This window comes from Pinus tabuliformis, chromosome 7 (assembly GCF_031772625.1).
Source record: "Pinus tabuliformis cultivar Carrire ecotype Pingquan chromosome 7, CPIR1, whole genome shotgun sequence".
In the NCBI taxonomy this organism is placed as follows: Eukaryota; Viridiplantae; Streptophyta; class Pinopsida; order Pinales; family Pinaceae; genus Pinus; species Pinus tabuliformis.
The window spans coordinates 1387984653-1388002559 of NC_142293.1; the positions used below are offsets into that span (position 1 = coordinate 1387984653).

At 36.7% G+C, this 17907-nt stretch overlaps 1 pseudogene; it reads right to left on the reverse strand.

The window, feature by feature from the left end:
- Positions 1 to 6018: 6018 nt before the first annotated feature.
- Positions 6019 to 6475, reverse strand: LOC149252826 (uncharacterized; annotated as a pseudogene).
- Positions 6476 to 17907: the final 11432 nt, after the last annotated feature.

The following is a 17907-nucleotide window of genomic DNA, read 5'->3' on the forward strand; positions in this document are numbered from 1 at the left end:
CATGTCCAAGGTGAAGTGCTTTCACTGTCACCAGCACAGACATTATGCCACAAATTGTCCGCAGAAGAAGAAAAATAAGCATGCTGCTGGATCTGTAGCAGGAGAGGCCTTAGCCTCGCAGTTTGAGCTTGATTTTTCATTGATCACATGATTGGTATCAAGTGTGATGGGATCGGTGTGGTTATTGGATAGTGGTGCATCTTTTCACATGACAGGAGATCGAGATTTTTTTTTCTGATCTGGCGGAGAAAGATCTTGGAGTGCACATCAAGATGGGCGATGATGGTAGATACAGTGCGACCAGTATCAGTACCATTTCCCTTGAGAGGGAGTCTAGTAAACCCTTCATATTGAAGGAAGTGATGCATGTTACAGGATTGAAGAAGAATCTTATCTCTGTGGCGATGTTAGAAGACAAGGGATATGTTGTTGCTTTCAGCGAGGGAAAGGCTTTCCTGTGCAGTAAGACAACTAGAGAAACCCGGAAGATAGGGGTTTGAGTCAGGAACCTTTATCAGTTGCATGTAGATGGCTGCACAATAATGGCATGCAAGGTAGAAGGATTGGTGAGCCGGGATGAGGGCGAGTTGTGGCATAGGAGATTGGGTCACCTTCACCATGGAGCCTTGAAGATACTGCAGCAGATTACTACAGGGCTTCCTAAAGGCACTCTTGCGCAGTTAGATCAGTGCAAGGGGTGTACTTTGGGAAAATTTCTGAAAGCCACCTTTCACGAGAAGGATAGTTGCGCCACGACGATCCTTAAGAGAATTCACACAGGCGTGTATGGACCTTTCTCAGTTGCTTCGACAACAAAGCATAAGTACTATGTGATCTTTGTTGATGATTTCTCTTGAAAGTGCTGGATCTTCTTCATGCAAAAGAAGAGCGAGACATACTCAAAGTTCTGTGAGTTCAAAGCACTGGTCGAGAAGGAATCGGGGAAGAAGGTGAAGGCTCTTAGGAGCGAGAATGGTGGTGAGTTCATCTCTGGCGAGTTCAAGGACTTCTGCAGTGCAAAAGGGATTCGAAGAGAGCTCATAGCTCCCCATAACCCATGGCAGAACGGGGTTGCTGAGCGGAAGAACAAAAGGATTGTGGGTGCTGCACAGGTGATGTTGCATGACCAGGGCCTACCCCTTCACTTGTGGGTGGAATCATGCAATACTGCAGTATATGTGCAGAACCATTGTCCTCACAAGATACATGGCATGAGTACACCAGAGGAGGCTTATTCTGGTAAGAAACCTGATCTTTCTCATTTGAGGATTTTTGGTTCTTACGTTTACATGCATGTGACGAAGGATGCCAGAAAGAAGCTGGAGTCGAGTGCAGAGGTTGGGATATTTGTGGGGTATACTGATACACCCCACAACTATCGTGTGTATTTTCTAGATAGTCGCAAGACTGTTGTGCGACGGCATATAAAATTTTAGGAGGAGAAATCCATGAAGTGTTCTCTTGAGAGGGAGCCACACTTGCATGCAGATGAGGAGCTATTAGCTCCTAAGGATGAGCTTTAGGACGTAGATCAGCCACAGGACGAAGTTCATGGAGTGGAAGATACCACTCATGCAGCGCCAACCATCAGAGGGTGAAAGCGCATGACAGAAGCTGAGCGACTGGCTCAAGATGCATAGAAGGTTGTAGGACCACCTACAGCCCAACTTAGACAGAGACAGTCACCTGATCGGTACACTGGATACATGGCTCTTATGAGCAAATGTGTTGTGACTGAGCCATCCTCTTTCGAGGAAGCTGTGGAGGATCCCGCATGGGTAGATGCCATGGTGGAAGAGTATGATTCGATTGTCAGAAATAGTGCATGGGAGATTCTCCCAAGACTGAAGGGGAAATCAGTGGTGGGTTCGAGATGGATCTATGAAGTGAGGCAGGCAACTCATAGGAGTGTGGAGAAGTACAAGGCAAGATTTTTTTCCCGAGGCTTTTCACAGATAGAGGGGATCGATTATGAGGAGACCTCTGAACCTATCACAAAGTATTCTTCCATACAGACGATTCTTGCTCTCTTAGCGCAGATGGGGTGGCACATTCATTAGATGGATGTGAAGACTGCATTCCTCAATGGAGTCATTTAGGAGGAGGTGTACATAGAATAGCCTGAAGGTTTCAAGATCTTTAGCAGCGAGTCACATGTGTGCAGGCTCATGAGAGCGCTGTCTGGGTTGAAACAAGCACCACGTGCTTGGTACACATGGATAGACAGTTATTTCACCGGACTTGGATTCTCCAAGAGTGAGGCAGATCCTAACGTGTACTAGATTGTGGTGGAGGGTAAGTTGCTTATCATTGTACTTTATGTAGATGATTTGATTCTAACAGGTGTTGAGCTATTGGTACTTTCATGCAAGGATGATCTTGCTAAGGAGTTTGAGATGAAGGACTTGGGCCTCCTTCATTATTTCCTGGGATTGGAAATTTGGCAACACAGTGATGGACTATTTGTTTCTCAAGGTAAGTATGTTCGGGAGATATTGGATAAGTTCAACATGCATGGCTGCAAGCTTGTTGATACTCCTCTTCCTGAAGGTTGGAGGAAGGAGGATGCTACTTCAGCAGAATTAGTGGATGCCACTATTTATCAATAGTTGGTGGGGTCGCTTATGTATCTGGTTAATACACGACCCGATATATGCTATGCTATTAACCAGCTTTCACAAGCTATGGTTAAGCCAACCAAACTCTTCTGGAAGGCAAACAAGCATGTATTGCATTATCTTAGAGGCACATCAAGATATGGATTGTGGTACAGACAGGAGGATGAGGTGAATTTATGTGGCTTCATGGATGCAGATTAGGTAGGGAGCCCAACGGACAGAAAGAGAACATCTGGAGGGGTCTTCAGTATCGGGTCGACAACAGTTTCTTGGTACAGTAGGAAGCAGAGATCCGTGGCACTCAGTTCAACAGAGGCCGAGTATATGGCAGCAAGTTTGGCTGCATGCGAGGCTATATGGATGAGCAAGATCCTGGTCAGGTTGTTCGGTTCATACTTGGAGCCTACTGTGATTTATTGTGATAACCAGAGTTGCATTAAACTCGGCTAATCCAGTATTTCATGATAGACCTAAGCACATTGACATCAGGTATCATCATATCGGAGATTGTGTGCAGCAGAGAATCATGTTACTTTCACACATTCCAATGGAGGATCAGGATGCTGATATCTTGACGAAGGCGCTCACCAGGGGCAAATTCGAATACCACCGAGGCAAGATAGGGGTTGCTAATAATCCATATCTTGTTGAGAGGGATTGTTGAGAATGCAACAAGATGATGGAGCTTAGTGGAAAGAAGTCACCTTCACTAAGTGGGCCCAAAGGCTATTTTTGGCACAAAGTCTATTTTTAAACTATGTTTATTTTTAGACATATGTATCATGGTCTATGAGTTGCAGGATGCTATCTGTGGATGATTGGTCATGTTGGTAAAAACAGATGGACTTCTATTTTTAGACATATGGGTAGTTTCTATTTTTAGACTGTTAGGCTAAAAATAGAACAGTCGAATATTATTAGCTCATAATAATATTTGGACTATAAACATTATCTTATCCTCTTGGAGCAGTTCAGTTTGAGCTACAGATGTGGCACATGTAGCTGTCAGAAGGAAATACGCTTTCTTGTGAGTCAGTTGAGCTATTGCATGGTGGACTTCAATTAGAACTCATGTGGTTGAGTTTTGGTGGAGTTGATTGAGGAGTTGATGGAGTTGTGTTCAATTTGACTTGGTTGAACTAGTTGTATTTAGTTTAACTTCAAATACACTAGTGATGAGTGATGTGAATTAATTGTTAAAATTAATTCACTAATTATTAACTCATAAAGCAACTAAAGAATACATTAGTTAACTCAGTGCATGGACAATTCAGTGGAGACAGGTGTTAGAGGTTGAGATTGCTATCAGTTGTGACTATAGTTGTGCATGAGATCTTGCACAATCAATGGGATTGAGTAATGCCAATAAGGATTGCGTGGCTCAGCCAAGGAAATACGAGTTTGCTTCAGCCATTCATCAATTATTCTCATGTAGGATTGTGCAGTGGAGGCAGGCAAACAGTGGAGGAGATTTGAGGCATCAGATCTGAGTTAGTTTGTGTGTAACAGGTGGAGATAGTACTGAGTACTTGCGAGGAGTATTGTACTATGTATTGTTACTAGTTCTCAATCATTATAATATACAGATAGTGTGGGGTTTTCAGCTGTATGCTTTCCCCGGGTTACATATTGTGTTAATGTGTGCATGCTATTGATGTTTCATTGTTTTTAATGCTGCTAAATTGATGATCAACGTAGAGAAGGTTATGTATTATGCATGTATTCCGCAATAGTGTATAATCGAGATAATCTCTGTGAATAAGTGTCAAATTATTCAAAATTTCTACATTGCACACTTGAAGAAATCTCAGCTACAACAACTTCAGTAAATAAAAAAAGCGTGAACAAAAAATTGAAATGAAACAAGCTCTTGAATTAACTTTTAGACTTCAAAGAGTCTCAAAATCAGATTACATAAATCTTACATGCTTAAGCCTTCAATAATCTTGGCTTAAATAGAGAAATAATAAACAAACTTGACTAAAAAGTCTCAAACAACCTTATCTATCCTAATCCCATATATCCTAGTTGAATCCACCCATTCAGTTAATCAAAATTTGGAAAAATCCCAAAAAATCACTAATTTTTGCCTATTTCCTAAGGATTTCTTGAACGACTGGTCCTGTTTGACCAGCTTTTACCAGGTCTGTTTAGGCTCTGTTTGATAGAACCAATAGGAATTTGTTCAATCTTAGTTCCCAAGCTTCCTAGAAATGTGCTCAGCTCGTGCCCAGGTGTCTTGCAAGTATGAATTCAATGGAACTATTACGGGAATTTTTGATCCTATCCAAAAATGCACTTAACATCCAAATTTTGCAAAAATATCTAAAAATTGAAAACCATAATTTATTTGTCTGAATATGCATAATAAGGTCAAAATAGGTCATATGTGGATGGTATAAAGTGGAAAATGATGGAAATTAGGTGGATTTTAATAAGAAAAATTTGATAAAAAACGAGGGCCAACATCTCCCCCTTGCTTACTCTTAATCATGTCCTCATGCTTGCCTCTGTCTCCTTGACCTTCTGCTTCTGTATGATGACTCTCCTTCTAATGTACCTGTGACTCTGGCTCCTGATGAAGCTTCTTCTTGAGCTACCTGTAAAAGGATATCTATGCCTTCATGTATTTTTTTCTCCTTCCTTGTAGATGGCATTCTTTACTTTTTCTCCTTCATTTTATCTGTTTTTCTGAAAAGAACTTCTATCCTTTCTCTTTAAAGTGCTACTCTTTGTAGTATCCTTCACCTATCAATGGAAAATTTTTGGCTTGGGCTATGTATTCTAGAGTGATGGGAACAAAAATTTTGAACTGGAATGTTGATTTGAACCATTGATACCCTAGGAGAAATTTCTGAATTGAAATGTCAAATTCTGGACTGATATGCAAATTTTTGGTCACTGAAAATAAGGAAAAATTCTTAAACTTGTAATGCCAAATTTCTGAGCTGAGACACTACCTCTGTTTTTGTTGCTTGTGGAGAGAAGGCTTTGTTTTAATGCTTTGAAAACACCTTTCTGGAAAATACCCTGATTCTTCAATACCTCATATATATATTTTTTAATAATCTTCCTTAGAAATCATTTTTTAAATAATATTTTTTAGAAATCAATTTCTGGAAAAATACCTCAGAAAATAATCTTTTGGTCACTACCCTTCTCAGAAATCGAATCCTGGAAATGTAAATCAACCTACAGATATTCTGTCTTTGGGCAATTCGATTTATTTTTTCCTCAAGCTTGAACTTGCTATTAGTAAGCCAAACCATATATCAGTTTCAAATAATACAAAATACATAGCATCAAAGCAAAGAGAAGACCTCATAGTTTTTTTCCCATGAAATAATTTCGATCTTCACAACTAGCCCAACAGCTGAAACAAATGCAATTACATTTTATCTTAATTTTCCTTTTTGTCACTGCTTGGTGAACTCAATTTCTCATTATTATTGGATGAATCACCAGAGGGGCTTGGACTATCAATTCCTCTAGGAGCTTTACTTAGAAATTTTACTCCACTAAGAGCACAAAAAACGTGACTAAAAACATAGGCAACAAATAAAAATATTCACGTGCCACACCTGCTTTGTAGACAGACCACAAAATGACCAAAGGTCCAAAAGCACTAAAAGTTGTAGGCCCAAGAACATAAGCAATAGCTCTAGCAAGACATAAATAGCTTCCAATAATTAAACCCAGTTCAAAAGTTGTATTGTTTTGCCCTTTATCTTTTATGCTTGTCATAATGCTCTTTAGGAATGATTCAAAACCAAACAAAATGAGAAGCATATATAATTGGGAAGCTTGGTATCTACATCCCAGAAAGGCCCACGTTGATGGCTGCTACTCTCAGGCATCTCATCTTCTTCAGAGGATAATTGCCTTTCCTTCTTCACAGAATAATTGAAAACAACAATAATTATTCAGATCTGTAACAATCAATTGCTTAAATGTAAACATGAAAGAACTCTCTGTTCTTCCTTTGTTTTGTTGTAAGATGAATGATTTATCTTGTCAAAATGAATTCTTCTTATACAAAGATCATAAAAACATTTTAACAAATGTTTTTATTGCTCTCCAATCCCTGTGTTTGATCTCTGTTTTGTCAAAATCATTCTTTGTTTTGAAGAAAAACAAGTTCTCTGTCTCCTAAAAAAATCATTGTGTAAAATCATTCATGAATTCATGCTTTGTTTTTTCTCTTCGAAAATCCTTCACTGTGCATTGTATTTTTCATAAAAACGTGCTCATGGTGCATGGAAATCATGTTACTATGTATAAAAATATACCCACTGTTTCATGCATGGAGAGATTTTGAATTTAATGAAGAATCGAACCTACATGGAGAGATTTTGAATTCTAATGAGGATACCTAATTTCTGAGTGATCTTGTGATGACTTGAGTTAATCCTGTATTGACACAACAAAAATTCAATTAAGACACATGTTGCATCATTTCCAAGGATTCGTTCTTCTCATAGGTGGTAGATTTTGTTTGAATGGATGCGCAATTTAGACTTGGAGGTGGAAACATTTTCCACTAATGACAGAGACCCGGTTTGTGACACCTCTTTAAAACAATTCTGAGTTCATTTATCCTCTAAATTAATTCAATAACTTAGCAAAATCCGGAATTTATCCTTACCTAATTCTCCTGTACAATTCGTGGGATTCAACTCAGCATTAAATCTTATGTCTAACTACCTTATTTCTCCACAACTTCCTCCTTTTATTTCTACGCTACCTTGCTTAGCTCTGGCTTTTTCTTCTTAGCATTTCTCTTTGCATTTTTTTTATATGGCTCTAACTTCTTTTCACACGGTGTACAGGCTTGTCAAATCACCGTATCATATCATTCATGGCTGCCTTCATTAGTTCATATGCATGCCTTCATTATTTCGTATGCCCACCTTTCCATTTGTTTTGATTTCATTCCTTTGCATATATCATAGGCATATATCATTTGTTTTATAATCATGCATTTTTTATATTGTGCTCCTTATGTCATACAATATGGTTTGTCATTTCATTTTATCGCTTTAATTTGTTTTTAAAAATGACCATAGGATAGGTCATTTTTAAAAAACCAAATTAGTATTATTATGACATTAACCTTTGTATAGTGTGTATAGGTCAACCAAATTTTTTTGAAGGGGAGAAACATTGAGTCCTTTATTTCTGATAAAAAATGTTTAAGATTAATGTAATGGTATATGGAATGATGAATATGAATGGGGTTAATGTAAGAAGGGATAATGGATAGCAATTTTCTAGGGATTATAATGAATGAAATATGATTATGATGGATAGGATAATCAGTATAGGTATGGTAGGGTGATGAATAAAATGAGTGTAGGTATGGATCTAAATGGATATGATTATGATGAAGTTTATAGGATGTCAATGTAGAATGACAAGATGCATATCCAAGCTAAATTAGTTTTAAACAATTTCTAGATTATTTTTAAGAAATCAAAATTTTAAGAGAATTTTTTTACTTACTGTACTTTCCCTTTTGCAACATAGCTTGATATTCATACTGATTTGATGATGACTTTTACTGGTTCATCCAAATTTGGCTCATGATGATGGTTCTTCAAAGATACATTCAGATGGAATATAGACAATTATAACTGTTGTCTTGAACCTTTTGATATTATGTTATTTCATGTTCTTTCTTGGCATCTGCTATTGATTCAGGTTCCTTGAATGTTGATGTTGTTCAGGTCCCTTTTGCAATTTGTAAATGATGTTTCAGGTCCCTTTTTGCAATACAACTGCTCAAACTATTTGCATAGTTTTATTACGAACTTCCCCCTTGCTTATGTTAAGACTTGTCCTCAAGTCTTGCATTTCTTGGAGGATTATTTCTACAAAATAAACTAATGAAAAAGGTAAAAGAAATTGGGGAATTCATATTGGCCAAACTAGTTGGTTTTTTTATATGAATTCGAGTTTGTATTGTGCCAGTTTCCTAGATTTTCACAATCAAACTCTTTTATTATTTATTATTTTTTTCTATTTTTTTTTATCCTTTTCTTTTCTAGATGGAGGTGGGGTGTAATGGAGTAGGGAAGTGTGAAAGGCTTATGAAAATAGGTTAGGTTGAAGTCACGATCTAGTAGTAAATTGGTAGATAATAAGTCTGGACCTCAACATGCATGATCGTAGAGCTTAGCATACAATATCGATGATGGATGAAATCATGAACAATATGGCTTATGAAAGGCTTCTTTGGCGATGGATGTGACTTTTCATGGAACAAAAGTTGACTTCTTCTTCAGATGATTAGCTTCATGCCTTTTTCCTTGATCTCGATTCATGTTATAGGATTTGTTGGTGTTGTTGGTCAGCAACTAAGAGCAAGCTTCATAAATTTGAGTTTCATTGGATGAAATCAATATCAACTGAATTCACACTTTTTTTTCACTTGAATAATTTCATTTCATATTCGTAGATATGAATTTTTTAAGATTTATTTTGAAAATCCTTCATCTATGAAATTGACCTCTCAAATTTTCCGGGGACTTGCAAAAACATAACACTTGCCTGCAATACAATATTAGATGATGGAGGAAGAGAGGTGTAAAGTCTCTCTTCTTCTAAGAAATATGTAAAATAATTACAGGAAATGCTTAAAAACAAGTCCAAATATGATATTCAAATAAATTGCATTTGTTTACCCCTTGAGGAATGGTGGCTAACCTAGACCTCCTAGTACTATTACGTTCACAAAATATTTATTTTGTGTCCAATTAGAGTGATTCCAAATCCAATTTAAAGTGAATTCATATAGAGACTTCTAGTATAAGCTAGTTTTCAAAATGGTTTGAAATGATATGCTAAAAATGATAAAGAGTACCATGTTTGATAGAGATGCTTGTGATATTCTTGTACTAGACCAAAAGTCACTATTTGAAGTGTAACTTCTTCGTTAAAGATCAGATCAATGTGATTCCAATTGGAGATCAAAGTATATTTATTTTTGTATTTCCAGTAGAAACAGGTTTTAAAAATTCTTAGGTTTGATATCACAAAATTGGTGATGAACAACCCTAAGAGACAATGTTTTACTACGCTGATTTAAAGACATGTAGTCATTAAATGTGGTGTATATTTTTCATTTGACCTCCAAATGGGATGATTCAAATTTTTTACTGATTTAGACTTGAATATATATCTCCCATATAAACAAGTTTTTAAAAGAGGATGATTTGGTATGTTAAATATGCCAATGAACAATCAAGACCTAGAATTGTCACCATGCAAATTTTTACACAAATAGTTAGTATTTTAAGAGTGCATTTTTCATATGATACCTGATTGAGGTGATTCAAATTGATTTGGAAACTAGATTCCAAGGGCTATCTTCCCTATGAATTTTAGGTAAGAATGTTTCCAATAGACACCTCAAATCCAGGTTGTACTAACCCTGTCCTCAAACATTTCACTTGAGACCTAGTTTTGATTTTAATCACATTTTTATTTGTGATATAAATTGGAATTTTCAAGATAGATTCAAAAACTAGATTTCAAAAGATATATTAAAAACATGATTTCAAAATGATCCTATATGGTTACCAAAAATATGGTTGTTCTTATTGCATTTTGCCATGTAATCCTTTCAAATGAGTATTGAACAATGATGTGAAATTTTATTCATGAGAATTTAAACCAAAAGACTTATTGTGAAATCATTCTACCTATTTATTTATTTATGTTATTCTATCCTACACTACTGTAAAAAAATAAATCATTCTCTCAAGTATAAGAGAATTTCCAATGCATCCATTTTCGTAACATGACCATGAGTAAACTCACATCCAAATTTGAAAGATATATTTTAATGAATGTTTGGACATGAAAAATTATTTGATCATAAAGTTTTGATGGTAAAGAATGTTGAAAAATGGAGTAGCGTTGTGACCTAATGACTAGTTGAAGCTAAGTTTTAAGATGATCTTTGTTTGTTTGGCTCTCGTTAATTGTCATAGCACAAAACTCTTCTTCTGGTACTTGTTTAAAATATTGTATGCACAAGGGATCTTGTGATATACATTCTAGAAATTCGTTAAGTTCTGGCTCTAATGTTAGATCTTCATTACATGTGATCCATGACTCATTCACTTCCTCACAAAAATAGCTAGAGGAAAGTTCTAGATTCTCTTCTTGAGGATCATCTTCATGGATTCTTTGTTCCTCGTCTATATGTTGAAATGAAGATTCTTCCCTGTGACCATTATAAACTGTGGACACGGGTTAAAGAAGATCCTTGTGGTGGCATACCCTCCTTCTCTAAATGACTTCTTTAACATCATCATTGTTTTAGGTCTTGTCTTGTAAATGGATTTTGTAGTTATTTATTTATTTATTTTGTTGGGGGTTTTGTTTTGGGAATCTACATTTCTAATTTCTATGTCTAAACATAAATAACCATAATGAAAAGTGTGTTTTTTTTTAAACAATCTTCCTAATTTACTATATTGAAGAATGCATCCTTGGCAATAGCGCTAAAATGTTGGGTCAATTTACTATGTAAATTAACACAAGTATTTAATTATAAATCCAGGCCTGTATGCTTAGAAGCATGTCCAAAGTCTATGGATTCCAATGGTAGTCAATTTTAGAAGATGAAATAGAAAGATTAAAAGAAACACATATTACAAATATAAACTCTAATTAAGTAATTTCTAATTCACTTAAATAATATGTGGGGTGAGGCTCCTAACATAGGAGATCCTGGTTGTCCTCCCCTACTATACTAATTTCATGAAGAGAAATCAAAAAGCACTAATTAACAATGGTTTATGATGTAGAAGATGTAAGAGAAGAGACTCCTAACTAAGGAGGACCATTGTGTCTTTCTTCATAATTTTACTCTATCATAATCACCATTGCTTCAAAGCAAAAATGCAAAAATAACTTCAAATAAGAAAAGGAGAATGAAATTCATTTTTAGTTCAAGATCAAATAGAAGGGGAATTTAACTTAAATTCTTTTGTGTCCCTTCATATGTATATTAGAATTAAATCAATATACATTCAGCAATCATCACACATCTAAATACATTTGAAACAAGAATAATTTATGAAAACTATGAAAATTTAACCAAGAAGTGCACTTAGCTTGGTGTGGGGGCCCTCCACCCTTTCCTTGCACACTTGAAGAAATCTCAGCTACAACAACTTTCATAAATAAATCAAGCATTAACACCAAATTGAAATGAAACATGCTCTTCAATTAACTTTCAGTCTTCAAAGTGTCTCAAAATCAGATTACATAAATTCTACATGCTTAAGCCTTCAATAGTCTTCGCTTAAATAGAGAAATAATAAACAAACATGACTAAAAAGTCTCTAACAACCTTATCTATCCTAATTCCATCTATCCTCATCGAATCCACCCATCAGTTACACAAAATTTGGAAAAATCCCCAAAATCACTGATTTTGGCTTATTTCCTAGGGATTTCTTGGATGACGAGTCATGTTTGACCAGCTTTGACCAACCCTGTTTAAGCTCAGTTTCACTGAACCAATAGGAATTCGTTCAATCTTAGTTCCCAAGCTTCCTAGAAATATGCTCAGCTCGTGCCCAGGTGTCCTGCAAGTATCACTTCAATGGAGCCACTACGAGAATATCTGATCCTATACAAAAATGCACTTAAAATCCAATTTTTGCAAAAATATCTAAAAATTGAAAAACATAATTTATTTTACTGAATATGCATAACAAGGTCAAAATAGGTCATATGTGGATTGTATAAACTAGAAAATTATGGAAATTAGGTGGATTTTAATAAGCAAAATTTGTTAAAAAAAACGAAGGCCAACATTCACATTAGATCTTCTCTTTCTCATTCTACTTCTTGTCTTTAGGCTCCCTATAGGGGTACATATCTGCCACATTAAACATGGGATGAATCCCTATATTAGGGGGTAACTTAATTTCATATGCATTAACTAAGAACTTCCACAATTTTTTGTAGGTCCCAATTTCTTTAGTTTTAATTTATTATACTCTTGTTTTGCAAATCTTACTTTTCTTAAATGTGATAGAATAAGGTCCCTAACTTCAAAATTGATTTCCATTTTTTTGAGGTATGTTCTCTAATTATATTTTTTTTATTTTTTCTTGTAGTTTTTCTCTAACCTATTCATGTAGAATTTACATGGCCATAGAAAATTTGTCTGCATCAACACTTCAAATTTATTTGTTTTTCCAAATTTGAAAGTTGAAATATGCTTCTTGGGTGCATTCCATATAGAATTGGAAATGGAATTATTCCTCTACTCCTGTAAGGAGAATCTTTATATGAAAATTTATCCTAGGGAATAACTTGATCCCGTTGTTTGCTTTGAACCAAACATCTAAGTAAATTTCCCAAGCTCCTATTACCATTTTAGTTTACCCATATGTTTGAGGATGATAAGTTGAGTTGTATGAAAGGTTTGTTCCAAGCTTCTTCCATAAATTACTCCAAAAGCACCAAATTTTTTTGTCTTAGTATGAAATTATACTTCTAGGTAGCCCATATAGTCTTACAATTTTCTTTAAAAAAAAAATTGAAATGTGTGTGGGATCATTAGTTTTTGAACATGGTATAAAGTGTGCCATTTTTTAGAATATTTCCACCACTATGGAAATGAATCACTCTTTCTATGAGTTTTAGGAAAATGAAAAACAAAACCCATACTAATGGCATCCCATGGTCTTCTTGGTATGGGTAGTGGCTGATATAAACCAACATTATGCTACCTCCCTTTAGCATATTGGAAAATGTTACAGTTATCCACAATAGTTTCAACATCAGATCTCATTCTTTGCCAGAAACAAAAATTTCTTAGTTGAGCATATGTTTTATCATGGCCAAATTGAACAACTATTAATCTATCTTATTTTTATATTAGTAAATTGTCTCTCATCGAAATCTTTAGAATGAAAAAATGGCTACCTTTGAACAACAATCCCTCATATATCATATTTTATCCAAGTAGTTTTACCCCTGAACACTTGATTCTCACATCCTTCATAAACTTCTTTAAATTTTGGGCCATCTTTGAACACTTATTTATGATGTTCAAATCATAGAGTGCCCACTTAGAATTCCTACATAACCAAGCACCTCCTGAGGAAAGCGTATGTAACCTTGTTAGAATTCCCACTTATATGTTTGATTTGAAAATGGAATGTACTTGTTTAAGGGTGCAAGGTATCCATTTCCCATAATTGCAAATGTGAGCTATACACTCCAAGTGACCTCTGAAAATGTGAAAACTTCTTATTTCTTATACAGAGATAGACTGTAGGGGCATTCACCGGACATGTCACCTCTAAAGAGAGGATGAGTTCCAGAGGCTACCTGGCCCTCTACAGGCTCTGCCTAAAGAAATAATGAAGTAAACACTTAGAAGTCTTTAACATACACACACTTGAAGTTTGATGTCTTGCAGAATAAGACAAATAACTTTCTGCAGCTGAATAGGTGATTATGTGTGTATGCAAGTTATGTATATTTGCTGTTTAACACTTTATATCAGTTTTGTTTAGCATATCATCTTTAGCAAATAAAGAAATCAAAATGATAAAGTAGTTCACCCCCTCTGGGCTACATCTGCTGGACCAAGCCTCTCAAACTAGGCTTGTCCTCTTGTATTAAAAATGCTACAAAGGCTAATACAAGAATATGAGTGTCTCAAAAGACAGATTTGGCTGTCAATACATAATCAAAAGATAGGAATTAGCTAAACATGCTCTTCCCCAAACACTAAACAGTGAAATTGTACCAGTACTTTCCCCAATTAGCCCTAGTGGCCCTTTAAACTTGCATGGAGAATTTTGAGGTGAAGATGACCTCAATTGGCTCTGAAACCTCTGCCATTAGACTCAGAAGGTCGAAAATAGCAGACATAGGTTTTTGAATCACCAAAAATGGATGAACATAGCCCCCAAACAGCTCAAGCACTGAAATGGCACTGGTGGCCCTGAAAGCTTCCCTGAAGCTAAATAGTGAGAAGAATGCCTCAACAGGAAAAATGCGCTGTAGAAATGAATTTAGAATGCTAAAAAAATTCAAGAATGACCTTCGTTTCACATTCACTGGCTGCACAATTCCCAATGCAACTCCCAAACTGATTTGACATTGGTGACTCCTGGAACTTCCACGAAGCAAAAACACTTGCAAATGACCTCAGATGGCCGTGAAACCTATGCCAATGGCTTCAGAAGGTAGAAGATACCGAAAATAAAAAAAGAATCGTCCAAAAAGGACTTTCCTAGATAAAGTTATGGCTCCTTGAAGATTTCCTCCAGTTTGGCCTAAAATCACTCCACCTAACTGTACTGGAAGTTCAGTTAGCTCCGCCAATTATGGCGGGACCGCCCAAATTTGGCAGTCCACCAAACATACTGCCAGACAGACCACGCATTAAACAATTAGTTGCAACTGCATGTGAATGGATTTAAAATTTGGCAGTTTTTCTCGGATTGCGCGCCCAAAATTGCGGTTGACGGGCAGTCTAACCATTGTTTAACCCGGACTTTGGGGACATGTGACCACGTATATATTATAACCATTGAATGGTTTAATACCCAGCACCATGGTCCCGGCGGATGGGCATATGGTATGGGGGTTGGCCCCCTTCGGGCCCCGCCCAAAGTAATTTTAAACTTCAAATATAGTTCCCGCCGAACCCATAACAAGTTCTGTCGCGCTGGTGCATTGGTAAGGCATATGGCTTGTGGCAAGGAGGTCACGGGTTCGATCCTCTGTGCCTCCCAAAATTTTTATATGCACCCAACAAGCTGCTGATGTCACCTTGGGCCACGTGGGCCCCTCTGGGCCTGCCACATGGCAGCCTACCATTGGCTGTCCAAAAAGAATATTATCTGGAATATTCTATTATAATTTTTTTTTTAAAATTCAAAATTTCAATGTTATTGGGCAATTCTTCTTTTTGGCATAACTTTCTCATACGGTGACCATTTTCCGAACTGTTCACGACACCGGAATCAGGAAGACGAGCTCTATCTGGTTGTTCTAGTTTAAACCAGTTTTGAGTACTTTCATTTTTGACAATTTTATGACACTTGGTCCTGAGCTCCTGATCACACCTCCCAAATGAGAGGGATTTTGGTCCCCAAAAGCTTACTAAATCTCTGAACTGAATTGTACAGCACTTGAGGAACAAAAATATCCTCTTCTGTTCAACCAAAAGAGCATACTGATGCCAAAATGTCATGCCTTATCAACTGTCGTCATGGCGACTTTTTATTGAATAAGCCAAGTACTTGTGAAATCCCGACCAAGCTTGTTCGCTAGACAAACTGAAAATTTGCAGAAACTAGCAATGATACTTGCTGATATATGAGCTGAAATATTTCTCTGAACTTGTGGGCTTGCCAACTATCACGATGCCCATGCATGGCACCTCCGCTCCAGAAGAAGAGTTGCCTCCCAAATGATAAGGCTTTTACCAGCTGCAGCATGTTGAATGTATTGCAAATGCTCATCCCAAACTCTTGGGAAACTTGTTGCAAAAACTTCTTAAAAGAAGTAGAGAACTTGAAATGAAACTCCTTCTCGGAACTGTTTCAATTGCCTTCATGGCTGCTTTGGAACTTTCTCCATAAGATTGTCCACAACCAAGAGCCAAATTCTTAGGCCTTACCTCAACCATTATTGGCTCAACTATACCCTGTGCCTGTTTGCCCAATCCTTTTCCTTCATATCCCATTTTGGACATCAACTTGGACCCTATGCTTCTGGTATGTTTCTCAAAAGAACCAACATAAACATTCTTATAAGCATTTGAAGACAAACTAGAATTGTTTACCTCTTATTCAAGCTGACACTTGGCTAAGGTTTCTTTGGCAACAAGGAGTTGTGTCTCCAACTCATGCATCCTTTCCAGCTTCATGTTTGCAATATGAAGTTGGCCTTCCATTTCCTGCAATTGGTCAGAAAGCAACTGCTTCTCTTCCCCCATGGAATTCAACTGCTCTTGAAGTCTAGAGGTCTTTCTTTCATCCTCATACATTTATCTCACCATATTCATCATGATGAAAAATTCTTGCTTCAAGCCTTCATAAAAAAATCTTGTGAAGGAGGACGATTTTGAGAACTCACTTATGGAAGTTGTCATTATAAAAATGAACAAAAGAGCTTCAGCAAACTCAAACAACAAGTAGTTTGCAGAATAATAAAGCAGTCAATCTTCAACACTGCTTAAGACACCTTTCAAGCTACACAATCAAGCTAGTGATGTCAGTGAAGCAAACCTAGTGCTCTGATACCATATTGATCTAAAAATGGAATGTAGTTGTTTGAGGGTGCAAGGCATCCATTTCCCATAATTGCAAATGTGAGCTATACACTCCAAGTGACCTCTGAAAATGTGAAAACTTATTATTTCTTATACAGAGATAGACTGTAGGGGCATTCACCGAACATGTCACCTCTAAGGAGAGGATGAGTTCTAGAGGCTACCTGGCCCTCTACAGGCTCTACCTAAAGAAATAACAAAGTAAACACTTAGAAGTCTTTGACATACACATACTTGAAGTTTGATGTCTGCGTAATAAGACAAATAGCTTTCTGCAGCTGAATAGGTGATTATGTGTGTATGCAAGTTATGTATATTTGTTGTTTAACACTTTATATCAGTTTTGTTTAGCATATCATCTTCAACAAATAAAGAAATCAAAATGATAAAGCAGTTCACCCCCTCTGGGCTACATCTGTTGGACCAAGCCTCTCAAGCTAGGCTTGTCCTCTTGTATTAAAAATGCTAAAAAGGCTAATGCAAGAATATGAGTGTCTAAAAAGATAGATCTGACTATAAATACAGAATCAGAAGATAGGAATTAGCTAAACATGCTCTTTCCCAAACACTAAACAGTGAAATTGTACCTTATACAATACTTTCCCCAATTGGCCCTGGTGGCCCTTTAAACTTGCATGGAGAATTTCGAGGTGAATATGACCTCAATTGGTTCTGAAACCTTTGCCATTAGACTCAGAAGGTCGAAAATAGCATGCGTAGGCTTTTGAACCACCAAAAATGGATGAACATAGCCCCCAAACAGCGCAAGCACTGAAATGGCCTTGGTTGCCCTGAAAGCTTCCTTGAAGCTAAACAGTGAGAAGAATGCGTCAACAGGAAATATGAGCTATAGAAATGGATTCAGAATGCTGAAAAACTTCAGGAATGACCTCCGTTCCACATTCACTGGCTGTACAATTCCCAATGCAACTCCCAAACTGATTTGACCTTGGTGGCTCCTGGAAC